The sequence below is a fragment of the Bombina bombina genome, chromosome 4 (assembly GCF_027579735.1).
Source record: "Bombina bombina isolate aBomBom1 chromosome 4, aBomBom1.pri, whole genome shotgun sequence".
NCBI lineage: Eukaryota > Metazoa > Chordata > Amphibia > Anura > Bombinatoridae > Bombina > Bombina bombina.
In genome coordinates this window covers 857,229,512-857,255,916 of record NC_069502.1, presented here as the reverse complement: position 1 = coordinate 857,255,916, position 26,405 = coordinate 857,229,512, and the positions used below count along the sequence as shown (strand labels likewise).

At 36.3% G+C, this 26,405-nt stretch overlaps 1 long non-coding RNA gene across 2 annotated transcripts; it reads left to right on the top strand.

Moving 5' to 3' along the window:
- The first annotated feature begins 12,106 nt into the window (after positions 1-12,106).
- LOC128657308 (uncharacterized) lies at positions 12,107-22,729 on the top strand. 2 transcript variants are annotated; one of them, XR_008402103.1, is made up of 3 exons: positions 12,107-12,190; positions 13,421-13,504; positions 22,615-22,729. It is a non-coding gene; the product is annotated as an uncharacterized LOC128657308 (long non-coding RNA). The 2 variants fall into 2 exon arrangements; XR_008402102.1 differs by lacking the exon at positions 12,107-12,190 and adding an exon at positions 12,207-12,260.
- The last annotated feature ends 3,676 nt before the right edge of the window (positions 22,730-26,405 follow it).

The following is a 26,405-nucleotide window of genomic DNA, read 5'->3' as shown; positions in this document are numbered from 1 at the left end:
AGTTTCTGCTACAATTTTGGGTTTTGATTCCTTTTTAACCCCCTGCTCACTGGACTGCTGAATAGAGTATAATTTTGTACTCTCTTTGATCAGCCATTCCAATGAGCAGTCCTCATCAAAATCTCTAGCTAAGTTAATTTTGATGGGTGTAGGCAGTGCTTCAAAAAATAAGTTTACAAATTCTGAGCCATCAAATTTGGGATTATCTTCAGCCATACTGTACGCATTTTTCAATACAGAAAGGAATTCGATTGGACTCTGATTCGCACGACACTTTAAACCATATACCGCTATCTTCGCGGCAGTTTTAGTGCGATATTGCCCGAATTCTTTTCTGCATTGTCGTTTTACCCCATTCCAGGAATGAATATTCATATCCTTTAGTGAGGCAAAGAATTTGTGATGCTTACTGTCAAATACCCAAGGTAGAAATTCAATTTTCAATTTCTCACTTGTAACATTCATTATAGCTAACGCATTTTCAAAAGCCTGTAAATGATCAATTACAGATGTTGTTCCCTTATTGGAGAATATAGGTACTGCGCGTTGTACGAAGGTGATTATTTTATGGGAATCATAGACTTTATCAGACTTATTTTGGGATTCTCTGTTAGAGTTTCCCTCCCCCGCATCAGCTGCGCTACAGCTGTCCTCTGGATTTACATCCTGAGGGGATTGTCTATTTGGGAAATCTACTTCTGACCCGTTAGGGGTCATTTGTCTATGTTGTTCTATATATTTTCGTACCTCGTCCCTAACGCGTTCGCTAAAGGAGTTAGCATTATCTGTATTATTCTCATTGCTAATATAGGGGTTTTCATTATGGCGATATGACCTTTTTACATCGCTTAATTCTCTCTGGCTTTGCGCAAGCTGTTTATTTAAATCTTGTATCTGAGCGATTAAGTCTGTATTATGCTTATCTAAGGCGGCTAGGTTTTGGGCAAATTCATCCATTTTATTTTTGGCTATTTTTAAACCCTCTTCGCGTCTGCGCGAGGAACGAATACTATTTTCTAGCTCCTGTATTTGCAATCGTTTGTCTGTGACACAAAACGACATTTCGTCAATTATGCATATTAAAAGGGGCCAGGATTTTAGTATTAGTTCATCTCGCTTTATGGGAGCTTTGCATTGATTAATCATTAATAATTCCTGGAAGAATTCATTCTCTTCATTCCACATATTATTATTAACGGTAATATTTTTAGCCCTAGTTTCAAGCATATCCACAAAATCATTTAATTCACCAGCAATATTTAACTTCCCTTTAAGGTAACTTAAGATATCTTTCTTAAGGACCTGACCTTTAGTAATAGGTATGGTTATGGGACCAATTTCATTGCTATGTATAGAATTAAATGAGTCACTTCTGGCTACAGACATTATTATATTGGTTTAGTACTTAGTTAAACTAAAACGCTAATACAATTTTTGCCAATAAAAAGAGAGAAGGAAAAATTTTATATTTCAAAATTTTTTTTATTAATTTTGAAATATGAAAAATTAATATTTCGAAATATGAAAAATTAATATTTTTGATTAACTTTGAAAATATGAAAAATCAATATTTTTGATTAATTTTGAAATATGAAAAATTAATATTTTTATTAATTTTTCAAAATTAATCTTTAATAATATTTCAAGATATTAATGTCAATCTCGAAACATGAAAATTAATATTTCAACTTCTCAAAAAAAATTATATCTTCAAAATATTAATATCGAAATATGAATTTTTTATTTTTTTTTCTCTTTTATAATAATTTCTGTTTACTTACAAATATATTATATCAATTATGATGGAATATTAATAAATCTCAGAAAAAGTGCCTCCAATTTTTATGTCAGTATATTTATAAGAATCTTAGTAGTGCTATCCAAATAATAAATCAGTTTATGGCAGGGTTACAAACACAATATAAAAAAAAAAAATAGCAACCCTAATCAACCATGCATCTACTAGACCATACAATTAATATAAATACCTGAATTCTTTTATTTAGTTAATATCCATGAACATATTGAAGTATATTTGCAATAAAAGGAAACTAAATAATATTATAGGCGCTTGAAAACTATTTAAATATGCTATGCAAAATTCCTACACGCTTATCTTAAGAAACCAGCCTTATATACAAGTCTTTTAACATCCAAGCAATACAATTCTAAACAGTGTTTATAAAACAATAGGATAATATATATATTCTGCTATTTAACTGCAATTTATCCTAATACAATATTAACTTAAAACACCAGAACTTTCACAGATAAATCACTTAGTCTACCGGATACAAATTTAAATAATACCTAGGCTGGTTTTACCTCTTTAAAATACAATTTATTTCTTTGACTCTGCCAGGCTCAGCAATAGTAATTGTTTACTTTAAATGCTTGCATACAAATAGGTAAGCTAAGAGCTATCTAGGACAATGATACACAGTTTACAAGTATAATCTGCTCTTTAAATCTATTAACTGTAAAGGCTATGCATATGACTTATCTTATAAAACCCAGAAAACTGTATCTTTAAACTGCAGTGACTTTAAAATATCACATGTAATTAGCAGTCTTTTTTTCTTATACTCTATATATATACGTTACCAAAATGATATCCAACTTCCCAAAATGATATCCAACTTCAAGATTTTTCACACCTCATATAAAATAAGTGTAATTGCAATGGAATAGGAGAGTATGGCCCACTTTGTTTTTATAGTTTGACTGTGTCCCACGCAAAACAGTTTCAGTCAGTTACAAAACTTTGCAGCCAGTGTGTCTCCTTCCTTCTGTATACACTATATTAGTCTAATCATAGGTGTGAAATATGGGTGGCCCTTCGAAACCTTGTCCCTCTATTGGATAATCTGAATATCCCATTTCCAACAGCCAAAAAGCTTTCTGGCTGTAGTTCTCTCATGGCAACACCGGGTGGCATCACAAACAGACACAGCAACATTTGAAACAACTTAAATCACTATTTCTATGAAATGGTTATTCATTTTATCATAATTTACTGCAACAACTATTCACAATATTTGTTTTGGATAAGTTATATCTTAATTAATTTTCTGATCATTTTGATATGAAACATCAAATACATCTAGCATTATATTAAAATAACTTATATTTCATAGTTATATCACATCAAATATATATCTCATAGTCATATCACATCAAAGTAACTTCCATATTTTCATCTCACTATATTTTAAAAGATGTATGTGAAACTTTATAAACATTTATTTGCACGTTTATATGATATGACTTAATTCATTTCATGCGGCATTCCGTCTCTTTCTAAGTGCATAGATTGATGCTCATGACCAATGGTTGTCTGCAATAAAAATAGAAATAATTATTAGAGATGATCCAAGCATTAATATGTGTATGGTCCATAAGTATTTATTTATATTCTTAAAAACACAGAGGCTAAGTAAGATCTGTTATGTTTTCAAAACATATATATCATTTCTATGTATATCTGAATTTATTTCCTATATAAATATCCCCTGCAGCAATTATCTATTTAATACAATGTGCTTAATTTCAATATATATATCATGAACCATTCTAAACATACATGGAAAACTGGCATTGTTCCCCTTGCAAAATGTATTTAATTTTATTTGTGTCACCTTCCCCCAAGATGGGGTTTTGTAGTATGTCTTCAAATAGAGATTCAGTGAGATAGAACTGTTGTATCACACGTGTCAAATTCCAAAGGGGTCCTTGAACACATTCTTTTCTCACCTCACCAAATGTTCTGAAGTTATAAAAATCTGCATATATAGTCAAATGAATAGGGTCACTGAGCTATTTCCTTTAGAAAAGAAATGTTTGTGTGTTTTACACTACAGGGGTCGTGCTTCAAAAAGGCTCTACTGATCGTCAATCCTGATAGACGTGTATTAGAAGCTGTGTTCAACAAACTCATGTTCAATTAATCCTGAGGTCTCATCTAACATATACAGTGTATAAAATATACATATATATATATATATATATATATATATATGTACACATATGTAATATTCATCATAATATTCATATACTCTGACATTACCATTATTATTTTCAAAGTATTTAAATTTTCAATATTGGTGTCGGCTATTGCTGCATTACAGAGGAGCAATTTGATTTCATCAAAGTATATATTTTTATTTACGGTATTCTTTACAATTCCGTAGCTTGTATTTATCTGTCTGACACTTAAGTATGTATATATGAATGTAGATATACCTTTTGTTTTTGTTCAGACATAGTTACCATTTTACCCCAAGAATGATAAAGAATTACAATAGGCTTCAAGAGAGGGAGGAGTTTTCCTCCGTGAAATTCCCTTTAAAGGTATACCAAACACACCTGCAAAAGTATTGATTGAATTTGGAGCCGGAAGAAGCCCCATAGCCTTAGGGGTGAAACGCGCGTAGCTGGCTGAAGCAGTAGTTTGGAAACTCATGAGACTGAGACTTCTGGTGTAAATATCCAAGATAGCTGCAATTTGGAGGCTGTGAATAATTGCAAAATAATCGGAGATCACGAAGAAGTGCGAGAGGAGCACCCCTGGAGGTGCGGCACCGCGATAGTGGGACTCTCAAATAATCGCAAGTACAACCGCTACGGCGGAATTTACTTTCAGACACAGTTATTGTTATTTGAGCCAAGAACTGGTGAACACTTTACCGCTACGGCGGAGCTTGATTTTCTAACAACTTGAAGTATTGCTGAGAGCCAAGAACTGGTTAAATACTTACCGCAATTGTGGAATGGTTAGTTTATACTGTGTCTTTAAGTTAAGTTTGGATTACATCTTGCATCACAGCAGAATATTACTTTCACTAACTTCAGAACTATCAAGGAAGTTTAAACAACCCAATTGCATGCTGTCCTCAAGTAACAGCAACATTTAATGTTTAAGTTGCTACATTATTATTGACCTGTTGGGAAGGCTCTTTAAATCCACCTACCGGGACTTATATTACCTGTGGCTACAAACAGGTTTTGTGTTTTTTATTTTTGGTACTTTTATTATTTAGTTTTTATTTTATTTAAATTTATGGTCCTCCAGCTGGTAGAAAATTTCATAGTGCACTATGATAGGAATTGTTTTGAGTACCCTTCAGGTTGTTTAATATTAACCTCATGTCTTTCCAATAAACTGCTCTTTTAATGCTCCTTTGGTTGCAGCATATGTCTGACACTTTTTGATTTTTTTTTTTATGTCTCTATAAGGTTTACCACTCTGGGATTGTTTATCCATTTACACCTATAGATATTGTTTAGTGCTGGATAGGAGAGGCTTATCAATTCTATTTGTTCTGAGTGGATATATAAATATGTGTGTGTATATATATATATATATATAAATATTTGTGTGTATATATATAGGCTTACCATACGTCCCGTTTTTACCGGGATTGTCCCTGTTTTGAGCCCCTGTCCCAGTGTCCCACCCGTTTTTCATTTTTGTCCCGGCCGCCGGTGTTCTATCAATCATTCCAGCAAATTCATTAGACTAGCGTAGTCTGCTGAATTAGCTGGAATGATAGAACACCGGCAAATCTGTGAATTTAGCTTTGTTGGGCATGCAGCATGCACTGCCTTTTACAGCTGTCTGCTGCCCGTCGGAATGTGCGACCGTGACGTCACCACATTCCTGCAACAGACGGGTCACAGAATCCGACTGATAACGTGTGCTCCACCTCTGCTTCACACTCAGTGTTTTAGGTGCCTTCAACTTAGGAGAACGCATCATGGGGCTGCACACTGTGGCTTCCTGTTGCTGAAGCAAATACCAACAACAACAAATTTCTTGACTCTTGCAGATCTTCTTGCTGATAATGATAAGTACGTGTGAGTTACTTACTACAATACAATATTACTTGATCTTTTCCTTTTTTCATATGCAACCACATATCTTAGGCTGCTATCTCTATCTGCTATGTGGTGTTATTATTCATTTATATTATTAGATATCTCCATTAATAATTGTGCTTCTGGGGTCACTCATCAATCATCATTAATTATGGATGGTAAACTAATAATTGTGCTGCTGGTCATTAATTATGTCAATATAATTGTGCTGCTGGAGTCAACTCATCATCATTAAATTAATGATGATGATTGATGACCCCAACAGCACAATTATATTAACATAATTAGTGATGCCCAGCAGGACAATTATATTAACATAATTAATGATGATGACCCCCAGCAGCACAATTAAATTAACATAATTAATGATGATGACCCCAGCAGCACAATTATATTAACATAATTAATGATGATGACCCTAGCAGCACACTTATATTACCTTCATTAATGTAATTAATTATGTTAATATAATTGTGCTGCTGGGGGTCATTATCATTAATTATGTTAATATAATTGTGCTGCTAGGGTTATCACATCATTAAGTATGTTAATATAATTGTGCTGCTAGGGTCATCATGTCATTAAGTATGTTAATATAATTGTGCTGCTGGGGTCATCATTAAATTAATTGATGTCACTAATTATGTTAATATAATTGTGCTGCTGGGGTCATCCTCATTAAATAAATTATTGTCACTAATTATGTCAATATAATTGTGCTGCTGGGGTCAACTCATCATTAAATTAATGATGATGATGATGATGGATGACCCCAGCAGCACAATTATATTAACATAATTAATGATGATGACCTCAGCAGCACAATTAAATTAACATAATTAATAACATTAATTAATTTAATGATGATGTTGACCCCCAGCAGCACAATTAAATTAACATAATTAATTATGATGACCCCAGCAGCACAATTATAATTAATGATGATGAGTAACCCCAGCAGCACAATTATATTACTATAATTAATGATGATGACGCCAGCAGCACAATTATATTACCATAATTAATGATGATGACCCCAGCAACACAATATATTACCATAATTAACGATCATGAGCACAGCAGCACAATTATATTACCATCCATAATTAATGTAATTGTGCTGCTGGGGTCATCATCATCATCATCATTATGTTAATTTAATTGTGCTGCTGGGGTCATCATCATTAATTATGTCAATATAATTGTGCTGCTGGGGTCAACTCATCATTAAATTAATGATGATGATGATGGATGACCCCAGCAGCACAATTATATTAACATAATTAATGATGATGACCCCAGCAGCACAATTATCTTAACATAATTAATTTCTCTCCCAGAAAAACAGCGCAGACTGTGAAAAAAAAAGAAGGACTCCAATAGTGCAATATTGTATGAAATAAGCACTCTTTATTTACAACAGACAAGCCAAATACTCACAATATCTGGCGTGGTTAAAATCACATAAAGGTATCTTTTAAAATAACAGCTGATCTTGAGCAATCCTGTGGTCTGTACACGCTTAGGAAGTGAACAGCGATGTACCCGGTCGGCGTGTGACGTCACCACCCGACAACAGCTGATTCTGTTTAGCACTCCGTCTGCATCCACTGACTCACAGTGCTCTCTGAATCTCTGAATCTCGGCCTCAACGCGTTTCTCGCCCCCTACTGGGCGCTTTTTCAAGAGGAATAATTACAACTCCTTTGCTGCTCTATTTATACATAGTCTGCTAGCGCCATCTAGCTTTCATGAGCAGAATGACCATTGGAATATAACTAATATTTCTATATACATAATACACAAATGACTATCTTTTTTCAATTCCATAGAAACAATTGATAACATATATGACATCATTTCACCTCAAATGGTTATTATTATAAAACATATATTATTTAAAAATAATTAATTCTATATAAATTACCTTCTATTTAACTAAAAACACTATTTGAAATATATTGAAATAAAATAAACTAACTACATACAATACCACATATAATAAAATTTCATAAAATTCCAATACTTCTAAAAATCTAAATTCATACACCAATTCATATTAATTGCTAAATTACAACACCTTCTAGTCCTCAATCAGATTGTTAATAAAATTGTTTATAAAACTACGTAATAAAAGCTGCCACATCTAAATCAACATTTAGACCATTAGGCGCGAGAGTCCCCAGTTTATAAATCCAAAATGTCTCTCTGCGCCTAAGGTCCAAAAGTCTATTACCACCCCTGGGATTGGGTTTAACCACTTCAATACCTTTCACAGTCAAGCATTTTGGATCACATGCATGGCTTTGAGAGTAGTGAATTGGTACACTATGTTTCAATATTGGTTTTTTTATATTGTAAACATGTTCACTATATCTTTTTGATAGGCATCTCTTCGTGCGACCTACATACTTCAGCCCACAACTGCACTCTAATAAATAGACTACATAAATACTCTTGCAGGTAATAAATTGTTTAACCCTAAACTCTTGTCCTGTTACTGATCTAAACATAGATCTCTCTTTATCAATGCATTTGCACATAGGACATCTTGCTTTATGGCATCCATATGTGCCCTTCAAACTCAAAAAATTATCATTAATATTACATTGTATTGGTTTACTCTCTTTTAACTTACTAGGGGCAAGTAAGTTCTTTAAACTAGTATTCTTCCTATACACTACCATCGGATTTATATCTAAACTTTCTCTCAATAGGGGGTCCCCCTTCAGTATGGGCCAATATTTATGTAATATTTTCTTCACATTCATGATACCCTCACCATATGTGGTGATAAATTTGACAGACTGTTTTTCTTGTTCGCAAGATATTTCTTTTTGTTTGCTTAATAATGTTTCCCTATCTAAATTCTCAACTTCATCCATAATATATGTAATATGTTCACCATTATATGCTTTACAAATTAATTTTTCTTTTAAAACCTCAGCTTCAGTATGGTAGTCACTTATTCTAGAACAATTCCTTTTTAGCCTTATAAATTGACTCTTGGGAATATTTTTAACCCATTTTTTGTAATGGCCACTAGTGGCATGCAATAGACTATTACTGTCCACTGATTTTCTATAATTCTTAGTATAAATTTTATTGTCCTCTACAAACACCAATAGATCCAAGAATTCAATCATTTGGTTTTGAATATTACCAACAAATTTTACATTGAACTCATTGGTGTTTAAAAAGTCAATAAAATTAGCTGCCTCAATCTCTGATCCCTCCCAAATAATAAAGACATCATCGATAAAACGCTTATAAAATATTAAATTATGTTTAAATATTGGCCCATACTGAAGGGGGACCCCCTATTGAGAGAAAGTTTAGATATAAATTCGATGGTAGTGTATAGGAAGAATACTAGTTTAAAGAACTTACTTGCCCCTAGTAAGTTAAAAGAGAGTAGACCAATACAATGTAATATTAATGATAATTTTTTGAGTTTGAAGGGCACATATGGATGCCATAAAGCAAGATGTCCTATGTGCAAATGCATTGATAAAGAGAGATCTATGTTTAGATCAGTAACAGGACAAGAGTTTAGGGTTAAACAATTTATTACCTCCAAGAGTATTTATGTAGTCTATTTATTAGAGTGCAGTTGTGGGCTGAAGTATGTAGGTCGCACGAAGAGATGCCTATCAAAAAGATATAGTGAACATGTTTACAATATAAAAAAACCAATATTGAAACATAGTGTACCAATTCACTACTCTCAAAGCCATGCATGTGATCCAAAATGCTTGACTGTGAAAGGTATTGAAGTGGTTAAACCCAATCCCAGGGGTGGTAATAGACTTTTGGACCTTAGGCGCAGAGAGACATTTTGGATTTATAAACTGGGGACTCTCGCGCCTAATGGTCTAAATGTTGATTTAGATGTGGCAGCTTTTATTACGTAGTTTTATAAACAATTTTATTAACAATCTGATTGAGGACTAGAAGGTGTTGTAATTTAGCAATTAATATGAATTGGTGTATGAATTTAGATTTTTAGAAGTATTGGAATTTTATGAAATTTTATTATATGTGGTATTGTATGTAGTTAGTTTATTTTATTTCAATATATTTCAAATAGTGTTTTTAGTTAAATAGAAGGTAATTTATATAGAATTAATTATTTTTAAATAATATATGTTTTATAATAATAACCATTTGAGGTGAAATGATGTCATATATGTTATCAATTGTTTCTATGGAATTGAAAAAAGATAGTCATTTGTGTATTATGTATATAGAAATATTAGTTATATTCCAATGGTCATTCTGCTCATGAAAGCTAGATGGCGCTAGCAGACTATGTATAAATAGAGCAGCAAAGGAGTTGTAATTATTCCTCTTGAAAAAGCGCCCAGTAGGGGGCGAGAAACGCGTTGAGGCCGAGATTCAGAGATTCAGAGAGCACTGTGAGTCAGTGGATGCAGACGGAGTGCTAAACAGAATCAGCTGTAGTCGGGTGGTGACGTCACACGCCGACCGGGTACATCGCTGTTCACTTCCTAAGCGTGTACAGACCACAGGATTGCTCAAGATCAGCTGTTATTTTAAAAGATACCTTTATGTGATTTTAACCACGCCAGATATTGTGAGTATTTGGCTTGTCTGTTGTAAATAAAGAGTGCTTATTTCATACAATATTGCACTATTGGAGTCCTTCTTTTTTTTCACAGTCTGCGCTGTTTTTCTGGGAGAGAAGTGTTTGGTGATTAAGCTGCAAGACAAGCAGTGTGTTTGAAATAGCTGCAGCTGGGTCTGAAAGGAATATCCTTGGAACAACTACAATCAACAGTAAGACTGAGTCCACATTTGGATTTATACTCAACTATTGGTTCTCATTTATAAGACTTTATTCTAGTTTGTTTGTTTTTTTTATTCTTTTTATTATTTCTTAATTAATATACTTATTTTCATATATATATATATTTATTTTTTTATTTCTTCAGGCATAATACTGTTTATCTTGAAATAGAATATTTATTCAAATTTTGCATATATATTTTATAACTATTTATCTTTAATTTTTGCTGGGATAGTATTGCGCTGTATCATTTGGTGGTAGTTTGTGTGTTAACATAATTAATGATGCTCACCCCAGCAGCACAATTATATTAACATAATTAATGATGATGACCCCAGCAGCACAATTAAATTAACATGATGATGATGACCCCAGCAGCACAATTACATTAATTATGGATGGTAATATAATTGTGCTGCTGTGCTCATGATCGTTAATTATGGTAATATATTGTGTTGCCGGGGTCATCATCATTAATTATGGTAATATAATTGTGCTGCTGGCGTCATCATCATTAATTATAGTAATATAATTGTGCTGCTGGGGTCATCATCATTATTATGGTAATATAATTGTGCTGCTGGGGTCATCATTATTAATTATGGTAATTGTGCTGCTGAGGTCATCATCATTAATTATGGTAATATAATTGTGCTGCTGGGGTCATCATCATTAATTATGGTAATATAATTGTGCTGCTGGGGTCATCATCATTAATTATGGTAATATAATTGTGCTGCTGGGGTCATAATCATTAATTATGGATGGTAATATAATTGTGCTGCTGGGGTCATCATCATTAATTATGGATGGTAATACAATTGTGCTGCAAAAAAATGTAGTAATATAATTGTGCATGGAAAATTAGTTCTGGTTGACAAATGCCCCGCCCCTTGGCCACACCCCTGACTACACCCCCACTGGCACCGTGCCAAGTGGTCCCAGTTTCATCTCTAAAAATTATGGTAAGCCTATATATATATATATGTATATGTATATAGACACAGAAAAAATAACTTAAGTAGTATGTTTATAGTATGTGATATTTTAATAAAACCTGATTCAACTGAAGTATTAAGTGTCTAGTATGTCTCATTTTTGTCAAACATGTTGCGTGCACGGGCATGCTATAATAAGGACAATTGGAGCCTGATTGGGGCAGGGCGTAGCGCAAAGGATAGCGAGGCGTTAGAACTGCATTTTAATTAAAGTGGCTGGGATAATGGGATTAGCTGTAGCGGGGGCGGAGCGCCAGAGATTGCCGAGTGCCCTGGGGAAACCATTCTCGGCATAACACCGGTAGATGCAGCCTCATAGACACACACTTTCTTTAGTATTTCATATGCGGGTATATGGTTACTTTTTTGAATCTGCATTGTTATTAGCAGATAATGTAGCAGCTAGTTCCCTTCCAGCAGAAGGAAAGGTGACGTCACATGTCTGCTGTGACCACACTGTAATGAAAACTACCGGAAGTAGCTGGGCGGGAAATCTATTATGCAGGTTTGTATCTTTTGATCGCTGCGGTCATAACGAAGAGGCTGTTTGTGTGCTCGCAATGCAGTGATTTTATGTAAGCGACTTTCTAATTATGTCTGTTGTCACAACGAATGTGTCCGTAACTATCTCGATAGAAGATAATGCGGAGGGAGCTGTATGTAAGGCAGAGGGGCCTGTCTATCTTATATATGTGTATATAAGGTACTGGAGTAGGTTGTGTGAGGCAGAGGGAGCCTCTATAATATTATAATGTACTGGGATTATTGAACCCTGTCTGTAACTAGAACTACATACAGGACGTAGGTGGGGGGGGGGAAACTATTATGCGAGTTAGTGTAGCTGTTTGTATTATTTGATCGCTGCGGTCATAAAGCACAGGCTGCTGCTGTCTTAGCACTCGATGGGGTGGTTTTATGTAAGTGACTTTCTGTATGACTACTGGGGTGGGGGATGTGTTTATGAGGCATATGTAACCTCTATAATATTCTATACCTGTATATAACGTACTGTGATGGGGGGCTGTGTGTGTGTGACAGAGGCAGGAGGGAACGTATTTATAATGGTATATGCCTGTATATAACATACTGGGGAGCAGATGTGTGTGGGACAGAGGGAACCTCTCCATAATCTTATATATCTGTATATATTTTACTGGAGTGGGGTCTGTGTGTGAGGCAGAGGGAACCTCTCTAATATAATATACTTGTATATAATATAATGGGGAAGGAATATGTGTTTGGGACAGAGGGAACCTCTCTATAATCCTATATATCTGTGTATAGTGTTCAGTTCTCACAGAAAATGTTGGCATTATAAAAAAGCCTGGTGGAGGCAGTGTAACTCTTTTCAATATTATAAAATGTTCTGTTATTTATAAATGTTACTTAAAGTGACATTGTACAATCACTTTTCTGAAAGCGGTCTGTCTTATTGTGCTATGTTATGTCTGCCTTCAAATATTTGCCCTTTGTACAAGCTTGTGTTTTTTTTTTTTTATAAAGATGCAGTTTTTCACAGCACTTACCAAACACAAGCTGTATGTATAGATTTATCTATATAGTAGGCTAATTCCCTTCTCATAGCTGCTCTTTCCTGTGTCACCTTCTGTGTTTGTTAATGCACTGCGCATGTCTGAAATCCCTGATTACGTCATTGTCAGTGTGAACTCTGTGAGGAGCTAAATAAAAGCTCATTCACAGCTACAGTCCCTCAAATGTTTTGGCTTTGTTCCAGATTGCTACACGGTGAGGCTTGGATCCCCTACAATAAAGAGCTGACCGTGCAAGATCGTCTGTACACTGGGAGCTGCAGCGGCAGGTAATATGCTTTTAAGAATCGAGCATTCATATACTGTTGTGTGGCACCTATGCAGTGTTTCGGTGAAGCTCTCTCTTTTTTCATTTAAAAAGCAGGAAAAAAAGTAATAATATTGCTGGTCTCTGCGGCTCCCACTGTACATACGATCCTGCTCTGTTAGTTCTGCAACGCTTTGTTCCAATTTGCTACATGCTGCTTATTGACAGGCTTAGATTCCCTACCTTGAAGAGCTGTCAGTGCAGGATCGTATGTACAGTGGGAGTGTATGTTTATTCATAAGAGGAAAAAAAATGCACGCTAGGGCTGTGCAGCAGTGCCATCTTCCAGTGAAGCAATCACTTTGTTGCTGGTAATTGAAAATGTTTTACAAAATAATAAAAAAAAAATCACACTGCCTTGCATATTCTATATTGTTGTAATGTTATACTCCATACAGGGTAATCGATATGTGGGTCACTGATATGGATGATCAGCATATTGTAGAGTTTGTGTAGCCTGTAAAATATTAATACTTATTTGTACCTAGTTAAGTAGCAATGAGAGGATAAGATTATTTTTTTTTTGGTATAATATACGAATTATGTTTCTATTTAGGCAATAAATATGGTGAATAACAATGCAATAATATAAAAATAAAAGGGAGTCAGACTATGTTAATTTATTCTTAAAGCGACCCAAGTACCTAAAATAACTTGGGACTTTAACCTTGTATGAAGGACAGAAGTGCAGACCCTTAAAAATACATATAAACCTGAGTTTTAGAGAGAATAGGTAGAAACTGAATACGTGACTACACACAAGACAGGGATTTCAGCACTTAAATTTTTATTTTAAATGGTTCAATGAACCTTACCATAAATGGTTTACCACAGTGCTTTTTAGATCGTGCATATACAATACAGACAGGGTATCCACATAAACTTTGTCAAGACAATTGAACCACAAAATACTCAAACGTTTCTGCTCTGTAGACCTAAACATAAAAAGGCAAAAATTGAACAAACAGTTGCTAATGTCCCTTAATGTCATAACAAAACACCTCCACTAGAGGATGGCTATGCACATATGCACAAATCGGCCATCATAGTGATACGTGAGGATCTATGTTTGTTAAAACGCTACTTCTATAAATAAAATGTAACTTTAAACAAATATAATGCAAATAAGGTAGGAATACACACACACAAATGAAATATACGTTTGTGGGCCAATGTTCAATTGTGGTAAGATAGACTATGGGGTTCTGTACAACACCTATTTCAGAGGACACTACTATATTGGAATAGTGTTACCATATCGAAGAACAATGTTGCATATAATACAATTCATAAGAAACAGAATACTCCAATTGTTTGTAATATATATGGAGCTTTAGGGCGTCCTGTGTGATATAATGACTTCTGGTGAATAAGTGTCCTGGATAAATCAGTTCAAAGTGAAACCGTTTCCTCCATTATGTATTGCCATATGGCAATCTAAGTCCGTGTGTAGGAAATTTAAGCAAGGTTAGTATGGCGTTATACGGACATTTAAGAGGCTGTTATTACCCCTCCGTGATGCCGACTTGCAACTCCAAAGTTTCGTCTTGTGAACATACACCGCCTTCAAGGTAAACGTATCACCAGTTAGAAATCCTCATTGGCTGCTGTGAATTTTGCAACACTGTTTCCGTCTGTTAGGTCTGTGTCAAAGCATCCCGCTCTGAATACGTCACTGCCGACGAGTGTGCTTTGACATAGACCTAACAGACGGAAACAGTGTTGCAAAATTCACAGCAGCCAAGGAGGATTTTTAACTGGTGATACGTTTACCTTGAAGGCTGTGTATGTTCACAAGACGAAACTTTGGAGTTGCAAGTCGGCATCACGGAGGGGTAATAACAGCCTCTTAAATGTCCGTATAACGCCATACTAACCTTGCTTAAATTTCCTACACACGGACTTAGATTGCCATATGGCAATACATAATGGAGGAAACGGTTTCACTTTGAACTGATATATCCAGGACACTTATTCACCAGAAGTCCTTATATCACACAAGACGCCCTAAAGCTCCATATATATTACAAACAATTGGTGTATTCTGTTGTTTCTTATGAATTGTATTATATGCAACATTGTTCTTCGATATGGTAACACTATTCCAATATAGTAGTGTCCTCTGCAATAGGTGTTGTACAGAACCCCAACATCTATCTTACCACAATTGAACATTGGCCCACAAATGTATATTTGATTTTTGTGTGTGTATTCCTACCTTATTTGCATTATATTAGTTTAAAGTTACATTTTATTTATAGGAGTAGCGTTTTAACAAACATAGATCCTCACGTATCACTATGATGGCCGATTTGTGCATATGTGCATAGCCATCCTCTAGTGGAGGTGTTGTTTTGTTATGACATTAGCAACCGTTTGTTCAATTTTTGCCTTTTGATGTTTAGGTCTACAGTGCAGAAACCTTTCTGAGTATTTTGTGGTTCAATTGTCTTGACAAAGTTTATGTGGATACCCTGTCTGTATTGTATATGCACAATCTAAAAAGCACTGTAGTAAACCATTTATGTAAGGTTCATTGAACCATTTAAAATTAAAATTGAAGTGCTGAAATCCCTGTCTTGTGTGTAGTCACTTGTTCAGTTTCTACCTACTCTCTCTAAAACTCAGGTTTTTATGAATAACTATGCAAGCTGTATATGGGGTTTTGCTATAGCAGTGCTGAATTGTGGTATAGTAGTTGGATATCTGAACCTTCCCTTTATGTTGGATGTACAATATCCCTCATGTGCTCCTGGATTTTGAGGTGAGGTATGGAATGGAGCACACATTTTATAAATTCAATTTTATTTCATATAGGTGGCGAGAGTCCACAAGCTGTTACGTATGGGATATATATTCCTACCAGGAGGAGGCAAAGTTTCTTAAACCTAAAAAGCCTATAAATACCACTCCCACCTCACACTTTCCCAGTTTTAAACTTTGCCTCATTTTGGAGGTGGTTAAAGCATGATGTGCTTGATTCTAAAGTGAGAGGTTCTTCAGAGCATTTTGAGCCTGGTTCCCCTCAGAGTACAGTGCTTGTTGGAGGGATGTGAAGGGAGTCTCATGATTCCATGTTTCTTTCATATAGGTGGAGAGAGTCCACAAGTTGTTACTGCTGGAATATACATTCCTACCAGGAGGAGACAAAGTCTCTCAAACCTCAAAGCCTATAAAAACCCCACCCACTTCACTCATAACTCAGTTTAAACTTTGCCTCCTTTGGATGTGGCTAAAGTATGATGTACTTAATGATAGGTGCTTCAGTGTATATTGAAGTCCGGTTTCCCTCAGAGTACAGTGTTTGTCAGAGGGAAGTGAGGAGAGTATTGCCTAAGGTTACCATGTTCTTACCTCTGTATAAACCTTATTATGGGCTATCTGTAAATTTGGTTGCAGGGATTCATCTCCTGCCTTCCTTTACAGACCAACATACTCCCTTATCTGTACCTCTGCTGATATGTTTCTGTACTGGTTTGGCCTGTCTGCTTTCAGTGGACGAGTGTCTGCCACATTTACGTTAAGTATTGTTTCTTTAGACACTCCTAGCTAATTTTGGGCACTTTTTGCTTAGAGTTTTAAGCTTTATATTATGTTGTATATTGCAGCCCAGGGATAGTATTTTTTTTCTCTTTTTGTTTATTTAATTATCACTCCTTTTTAATCAAGATAACTTTAGGGGGGTTGGTATTTAAGCCGCAAGCCTGCCGCCGCCGTGCACACACAGCCCCCCTCCCCAGCAGCTTAAATAGAAATATTTAATACAAAACAGAGGATTTCTCTATTGAACATTATACAGAGATTCTCTCTCTCTGCTTCGCTCACACACACACACAGCACCATCTCCAACACCTTATATACAGTTATAATATGACAGTGAGACTTCCTTTGCATCACACACAGCCTACTCCCAGTACCTTACACAGATATACAATATTATAGCAAGGTGTTCTCTGCCTCACACACACATCTCCTTCCCCAGTACCTTTTACATAGATATATAATATTATAGAAAGGTTCCCTCTGTTATATACACACACAGCTCCCTCTCAGTACCTTAAACAATGATATATAATATTATAGAGAGATTCCCTCTACATCACACACGCACATCCCTCCTAGTACCTTCAGTGCTCTCCCCAGGATCTTTTTAACAGGTACACTCCCAGCTGATTTTACTGACCACCTGGCTATTTTTGTCAATATTAAGCTATTTCTATTGCACAAATTATCAAATACATTTAGGTTAAATTATGCAATTTGTCTTTTGGATAGCACAAAATTATATGTTAGATAATATTACACTGCCCCACCCTGCTAGTTCTGTGGAGAACACTGACCTTAGACACAGATATATAATATTATAGAGGGGTTCCCTCTGACTCACACACACACACAATCTGCTTCCTCCCAGTACCGTTATATGGAGAGATTCCCTCACTCTCTCACACACAATCGGCTCCCTTCCAGTTACAATCAGCTCCCTCCCAGTACCTTATACATAGATATATAGAGACGTTCACTCTGCCTTACACACAGCCCCTTACCCTGTACATTATACAAAGATATATACTACTACAGAGAGGTTCCCTCTACCTTACATTTACACAATCAAGTCTCTCCAGTAGATGCTGCCTCATAGACACACTCACACACACTTTCTTTAGTACATCATATGCGGGTATATAACACTATACATCTGTGTATTTGCTTATAGTTACCTTTGTGAATCTGCATTGTTGTATGCAGATAGTGTAGCAGCTAGTTACCTTCCAGCAGAAGGACATGTGACGTCACATGGCTGCTGTGACCACACTGTATGTAATTAGAACTACAGGAAGTAGCTGGGCGGGATAACTATATTATGCAGGTTATTGTAGCTGTTTGTATCATTTGATCGCTGCGTTCATAAAGAACAAGCTGCTGCTGTCTTAGCACTCAATGGGGTGGTTTTATGTAAGTGACTTTCTAATTGCTGATATGTCTATGTATAAAGCACTGGAGAGATATGTGTGTGTCCACAACGGATGTCTCATTAATAGTAACTATCTCTGTATAAGGTAATGGGGAGGTAGCTGTATGTAAGGCAGAGTAAGCCTGTCTATAATATTATATATCTGTATATAAGGTACTGGGGAGAGATTGTGTTTGTGAGATAGGTAGAAGAAACCTCTCTATAATATTTATTTGTATACAAGGTACTGGGGAGGGGTTGTGTGTGTGTGAAATAGGTAGAAGGAACCTATATATAATATTATTTATCTGTATATAAGGTACTGGGGTGGCGGATGTGTGTGTGAGATAGGTAACCTCTCTATAATAGGTGTCTAGCGTTCTAAATAATTTTATTAAAGAAATTAGTATGGGTATTTAAACGAGGGCTACAAAAACTCAGATTGTATCCATAGTTTGATATAAGGGTACTGTGGAGGGATCTGTGCGTATGAAGTAGAGGGAACCTATTGATAATCTTCTGTATCTGTATATAACTTACAGGGGAGGCCGGTGTGTGTGGGACAGAGGTAACCTCTCTATAATCTTATATATATCTGTATAACTACTGGGGTGGGGGATGTGTTTGTGAGGCATATGTAACCTCTCTATAATATATACCTGTATATTACATACTGGGGTGGATGCTGTTTGTGTGTGTGAGGCAGAGGGAACCTATTTATAATGCTACTAGGCGATAAGTCTGCAGTTTGTTTAAAAACTACAACCCCCCAAACTAAAGTAAAAAAAAAAAAAGTAAAATTACAGAAAAAAATAAAGGTATCCAAAATAAAAAAAAAAAAAACCTAAACTAATACCCCTCTAAAAATACCTCCCCCCCCAATCTAAAATAAAAAATCCCCCCCCCCCCCCAATAAAACACCCCCTAATCTAATTCTAAACTACCAATAGCCCTTAAAATGGCCTTTCGTCGGACATTGCCCTAAGTTAAACAGCTCCTTTACCTCTAAAATATACTAAATTCTCCTTAACAGTTTTTTTTTTTTTTGGTGGGGGGGGGGGGTGGTTACTGTTAGGGGAGATTTAGTATATTTTAGAGGAAAAAGAGCTGTTAAACTTCGGGCAGTGTCCGAGTAAAGGCCCTTTTTAAGGGCTATTGGTAGTTTAGAATTAGATTAGGTTTTTTTTTGTTGGGGGGGGGGGTTTACTAACACAAGAAACAACTAAACTACCCATTGCCCTTAAAAGCATTCAGCTCTTTTACTGCTCTTAAAAGGGCAATCAGCTCTTTTTCAAGCCCAAAAAACCCTAATATAAAAAACCCCCAAAAATTAAAATTAAAAAGCCTAAACCTAAGCCTCAAATAGGTACTTGCTGTTCCTGAAGTCCGGCGTAGAAGGTAGTCTTCCAGGCGGATCTATTATCTTCTATCTTCATACGGAGTGAAGGCGGTGCAGAGCTGTGTTCCCAATGCATGGATCCTCAACGGTGGCGTTCCTCAGCGGCATGGAGGCTCCACTTCATCCGATGTCCGTCGTAGACTGAAGATTGAATGCAAGGTACCACAATCAATTTTGGGGGTACCTTGCATTCCTATTGACTGACATTTTGAACTCTGCCAATAGGATTAGAGCTACTGAAATCCTATTGGCTGTTCAAATCAGCCAATAAGATTTCAGTAGCTCTCATCCTATTGACTGATTTCAAAAATTCAGCCAATAGGAATGCAAGGTACCCTAATAAATTTGGGGTACCTTGCATTCAATCTTCAGTGTGCAACGGACTATCGCATGAAGAGGAGCCTCCACGCTGCTGTTGAGGATCCAGGTTTTGGGAACACAGCTCCGCACCTCCACTCCGTGCCGCCTTCACTCCGGATGAAGATAGATGCTTAAGCTGCCTGGAAGAAGACCTTCTCCACCGTACTTCAGGAACAGTGAGTACCTATTTGGGGCTTAGGTTTAGACTTTATAATTTTGGGGTGGTTTTTTTTTTTTATTATTTTTTTTTAATTAGTGTTTTTTGGTCTTAAAAAAAAAAAAAAGAGCTGAATGCCATTTAAAGGGCATTGTCCATACAAATGCCCCTTTAGGGGCAATGGGTAGTTTATTTTTTTTATTGTAAGCTTTTTTTTTAATTATTTATTTTGAGTGGTTTTAACTGTTAGGGGGGCACTTAGTAAAGGAGCTGTTTAACTTAGGGCAATGCCCTACAAAAGGCCATTTTAAGGGCTATTGGTAACTTAGATTAGGGGGTGTTTTTATTTTGGGGTGGCTTTTTTATTTTCATAGGGTTTAGGTATATATTTTTTTTATTTTTTGATAATTTTGTTTATTTTTTTCTGTAATGTTAGACTTTTTTTTTTCTTTTTTTTAATTTAATGTTAGACTTTTTATTTTAATTGTAATTTAGAAGCAATTGGGGTTAATTTAGGGGGTGTTAGGTTAGGGGGCTTAGTAATTAAATTAGTTATTTGCGTTGTGGGGGGGTTGGCGGTATAGAGGTTAATATATTAGGGTTATTACGATGTGAGGTTTGGTGGTTTAGGGGTTAATTAGGGTTATTGCGATGTGGGGGGTTGGCGGTTTAGAGGTTAAATAGGTTTATTGCAATGTGGGTGGTTGACAGTTAAAGGGACATAAAACCCAATTTTTTTTCTTTCATGATTTAGATAGAACATAACATTTTAAACAACTTTCTTCTAATATCAAATTTTCTTAGTTTTCTTGTTATCCTTTGTGGAAACCCAGAAATGTAAGCTCAAGCATGTGCACGTGTCTGCAGCATTATATAGCAGCAGTTTTGCAACAATGTTATACATTAGCAGGGGCACTAGATGGCACCACTATTTCCTGTTGTGTAGTGCTTCAGGCATGTGCACGCTACGTACCTAGTTATCTCTTCAACAAAGAATAACATATTAAAAAAAAAAAAAAATTGATAATAGAAGTAAATTGGAAACTTTGTAAAAATGGTGTCCTATCTGAATCATGAATATTTTTTTTTTGGGGGGGGGATTTAATGTCCCTTTAAGGGGTTAATATTTTAATTTGTTATATGCAGATTAGGGGTTAATTATTTTATTGTTTTGTGATGTGGGGGTTGACGGTTTAGGTGTTTGTTAATACTTTGTGCGGGAGGTTGCATGTTTTTTATTTCTTGTGGGCGGTTACATGTTTTTTTAGTTATTTCGTGTGTGTTTGTTTTTTTTTGTTTTTTTTTAAGGCTTTGGGTTTGCCTATGCTGCATCTAGGTGGATTCCGAAATTGGCAGGGTGATGAAAGAATCCACCTATGGTGGATTCTTTTACCACCCTGCCATTTTCGGAATCCACCAGGATGCAGCTTCGCTGCATCCAGGTGGATTCTTTTGGCTGTGCGCGCAGCCAACATTCTTTTGGTTGCCTTGCGCAGCCAACATTCCTTTGAGGATGCGTGGGCAACTGGACACTCCAGGCGCCTTACAAACGTGATTATAGTATAGATATGCCTCTATATAACATACTGGGGAGCAGATGTGTGTGGGACAGAGGGAACCTCTCCATAATCTTATATATCTGTATATATTTGTACTGGAGTGGGGTCTGTGTGTGAGGCATAGGGAACCTCTCTATAATATAATATACTTGTATATAATATAATGGGGAAGGGATATGTGTGTGAGACAGAGGGAACCTCTCTCTAATCCTATATATCTGTATATAGTATTAACAGAAAATTTTGCCATTGGGTTGGCATTATAAAATAGCCTGGTGGAGGCAGTGTAATTCTTTTCAATATTATAACATTTTCTGTTATTTATAAATGTTACTGAAAGTGACATTGTACAATCACTTCTCTGAAAGCGGTCTCTTATTGTGCTATGTTATGTCTGCCTTCAAATATTTGCCCTTTGTACAAGTTTTTCACAGCACTTACCAAACGCAAGCTGTATGTATACATTTGTCTATATAGCAGGCTAATTCCCTTCTCATAGCTGCTCTTTCCTGTGTCACCTTCTGTGTTTGTTAATGCACTGCGCATGTCTGAAATCCCTGATGACGTCATTGTCAGTGTGAACTCTGTGAGTAGCTGAATAAAAGCTTTTTTACAGCTACAGTTTTTTTTGGCTTTGTTCCAGATTGCTGTACGATGAGGCTTGGATTCCCTACAATAAAGAGCTGACAGTGCAAGAATACAGTGCTTGTCAGACGGATGTGAAGGGAGTCTTATGACTCCATGTTTCTTTCATATAGGTAGGGGGAGTCCACGAGTTGTTACTGTTGGGACAAAGTTTCTCAAACCTCAAAGCCTATAAAAACCCCACCCATTTCACTCATAACTCAGTTTAAACTTTGCCTCCTTTGGAGGTGGTTAAAGTATGATGTGCTTCAGTGTATATTGTAGTCCGGTTCCCTCAGAGGGAAGTGAGGAGAGTATTGCCTAAGGCAGTGTTTTTCAACCAGTGTGCCGTGGCACACTAGTGTGCCGTGAGAGATCCTCAGGTGTGCCACGGCAGACTGACAACAGTGTGACATATTTTTTAAACTTTGCTTGTTTTTTACTCCCAGTGCAGGGGTAGTTTGTAGGAGGCATGGCATAACGGCAAATACATACAGTATGTATGTGTATATATATATATATATATGCTGTATTAGGCTACAATGTGTGATTTTTTTTTAAATTTTGGGATGGTGGTGTGCCACAGGATTTTTTAATGTAAAAAAGTGTGCCACGGCAAAAAAAAGGTTAAAAATCACTGGCCTAAGGTTACCATGTTCTTACCTCTGTATAAACCTTATTATGGGCTATCTGTAAATTCGGTTGCAGGGATTCATCTCCTGCCTTCCTTTACAGACCAACATACTCCCTTATCTGTACCTCTGCTGATATGTTTCTGTACTGGTTTGGCCTGTCTGCTTTCAGTGGACGAGTGTCTGCCACATTTACGTTAAGTATTGTTTCTTTAGACACTCCTAGCTAATTTTGGGCACTTTTTGTGTTTGTTTAGAGTTTTAAACTTTATATTTTGTTGTATATTGCAGCCGAGGGCAGGTAGTTTTTTCTCTTTTTGTTTATTTAATTATCACTCTTTTTAAGCATGGTAACTTTAGGGGGATTGGTATTTTAAGCTGCGAGCCTGTCGCTGCCGTGCACACACTGCCCCCTCCCCAGCAGCTTAAATGGAAATATTTAATACTAAACAGAGTTTTCTATATTGAACATTATACAGAGATTCTCTGCTTCGCTCTCACACACACAGCACCATCTCCAGCACGTATATACAGTTATAATATGACAGTGAGACTTCCTTTGTGTCACACACACACACACACAGCCCACTCCCAGTACCTTATACACAGATATACAATATTATAGCAAGGTTCTCTCTGCCTCACACACACATCTCCTTCCCCAGTACCTTATACATAGATATATAATATTATAGAAAGGTTCCCTTTGTTATATACACACACAGCTCCCTCCCAGTACCTTAAACAATGATATATAATATTATAGAGAGATTCCCTCTACATCACACACATATCCCTCCTAGCACCTTCAGTGCTCTCCCCAGGATCTTTTTAACAGGTACACTCCCAGCTGATTTTACTGACCACCTGGCTAAAATTTTAGTCAATATTAAAGTGAAGGTTAACTTTGGTGAATGAAAGCCCGTTTTTTAAAAATACTATTAAAAACAGGGGCACTTTCATTCATCAAAGTTTACAAAGCAGCCGTTTTGTTAAAGAAAAATTACCTGTTTTTCTCTTCACTGCTACAGCAGCTTCCCCCACTTAGAGATCCTCTATTCACACGTAAGCAATGACTCATCCGGCTTGGAGGAAGCCAGATGAGTCATTGCTTACGTGTGAATAGAGGCTCTCTAGGTGGGGGAAGCTGCTGTAGCAGTTAAAAGAAAAAAAGATATATATATTTTTTTTCTAACAAAATGGCTGCTTTGTAAACTTTGATGAATGAAAGTGCCTCTGTTTTTAATAGTATTATTTTAAAAACGGACTTTCATTCGCCAAAGTTTACCCTCGCTTTAAGCTATTGTATTGCACAAATTATTTAAATACATTTAGGTTAAATTATGCAATTTGTCTTTTGGTTAGCACAAAATTATATAATATTAGATATTACACTGCCCCCACCCAACTAGTTCTGTGGAGAACCCTGACCTTAGACATAGATATATAATATTGAGGGGTTCCCTCTGACTCACACACACAATCAGCTTTCTCCCAGTACCTTATATATAGAGAGAAACTATTATAGAGAGATTCCCTCACTCTCTCACACACACAATCGGCTCCCTCCCAGTACCTTATACATAGATATATAGAGACGTTCACTCTGCCTTACACACAGCCCCCTACCCTTTACATTATACGAAGATATATACTACTACAGAGAGGTTACCTCTACCTCACATTTACACAATCCAGTCTCTCCCCTGTAGATGCTGCCTCATAGACACTCACACACACTTTCTTTAGTACGTCATATGCGGGTATATAACACTATACATCTGTGTATTTGCTTATAGTTACCTTTGTGAATCTGCATTGTTGTAAGCAGATAGTGTAGCAGCTAGTTACCTTCCAGCAGAAGGACATGTGACGTCACAATTCACATGGCTGCTGTGACCACACTGTATGTAATTAGAACTACAGGAAGTAGCTGGGTGGGATAACTATATTATGCAGGTTATTGCAGCTGTTTGTATCATTTGATCGCTGCGTTCATAAAGAACAAGCTGCTGCTGTCTTAGCACTCAATGGGGTGGTTTTATGTCAGTGCTTGACGAATATGTTCAAAAATTAGGAGCCAGTAAGAATATTTAGGAGCCAGGCTTATTTTTAGGAGCCAGACAGTTGGATTTGTATATAGATATATAGAGAATAACCCAAAAAGTTAGGAGCCAGGGGTAAAATTCTAGGAGCCAGTGGCTCCCAGGCTCCTGCGTTTGTCGAGCCCTGTTTTATGTAATTGACTTTCTAATTGCTGATATGTCTATGTATAAAGCACTGGAGAGATGTGTGTGTCACAACGAATGTCTCATTAATAGTAACTATCTTTGTATAAGGTAATGGGGAGGGAGCTGTATGTAAGGCAGAGGGAGCCGGTCTATGAAATGTGTATATAAGGTACTGGGGTAGTTTGTGTGAGGCAGAGGGAGCCTCTATAATATGATATATCTGTATGTAAGGTACTGGGGAGAGGTTGTGTTTGTTAGATAGGTAGAGGAAACCTCTCTATAATATATATTCGTATATAAGGTACTGGGGAGGGGTTGTATGTGTGAGATGGGTAGAAGGAACCTATCTATAATGTATATCTGTATATAAGGTACTAGGGTGGCTGGTGTGTGTGTGAGATAGGTAACCTCTCTATAATAGGTGTCTAGTGTTCTAAATCACAAAACAAAGAAAAGGAGCACTTCCATGGAAAATGGTGTTAAAAAAAAAAACAATCTTTATTCCCAAAAAAATGGTATAATATATGCATGTGGCCGCAGCACAGCAATGGTCAAGGGATATTGGTCAAATCCCAGTGACCCACTGACGCGTTTCGGCTAATGAGCCATTATCGTAGTGTGGTCAAATGGCCATATCCAGCCCCTTTTAAATTAAGAACTTAAAGGGACAGTCAACACCAGAATTTTTGTTGTTTAAAAAGATAGATAATCCCTTTATTACCCATTCCCCAGTTTTGCATAACCAACACTGTTCTATTAATACACTTTTTACTGCTGTGACTATCTTGTATCTAAGCATCTTCTGACCGCCCCTAATCACATGACTTTTAGTTATTATCTATTGACTTGCAGTTTAGCCAATTAGTGCAGTGTCTGCCACAACCCACGGGCGTGATCACAATGCTATCTATATGGTTTACCTGAACTACTCTCCCCTGTTGTGAAAA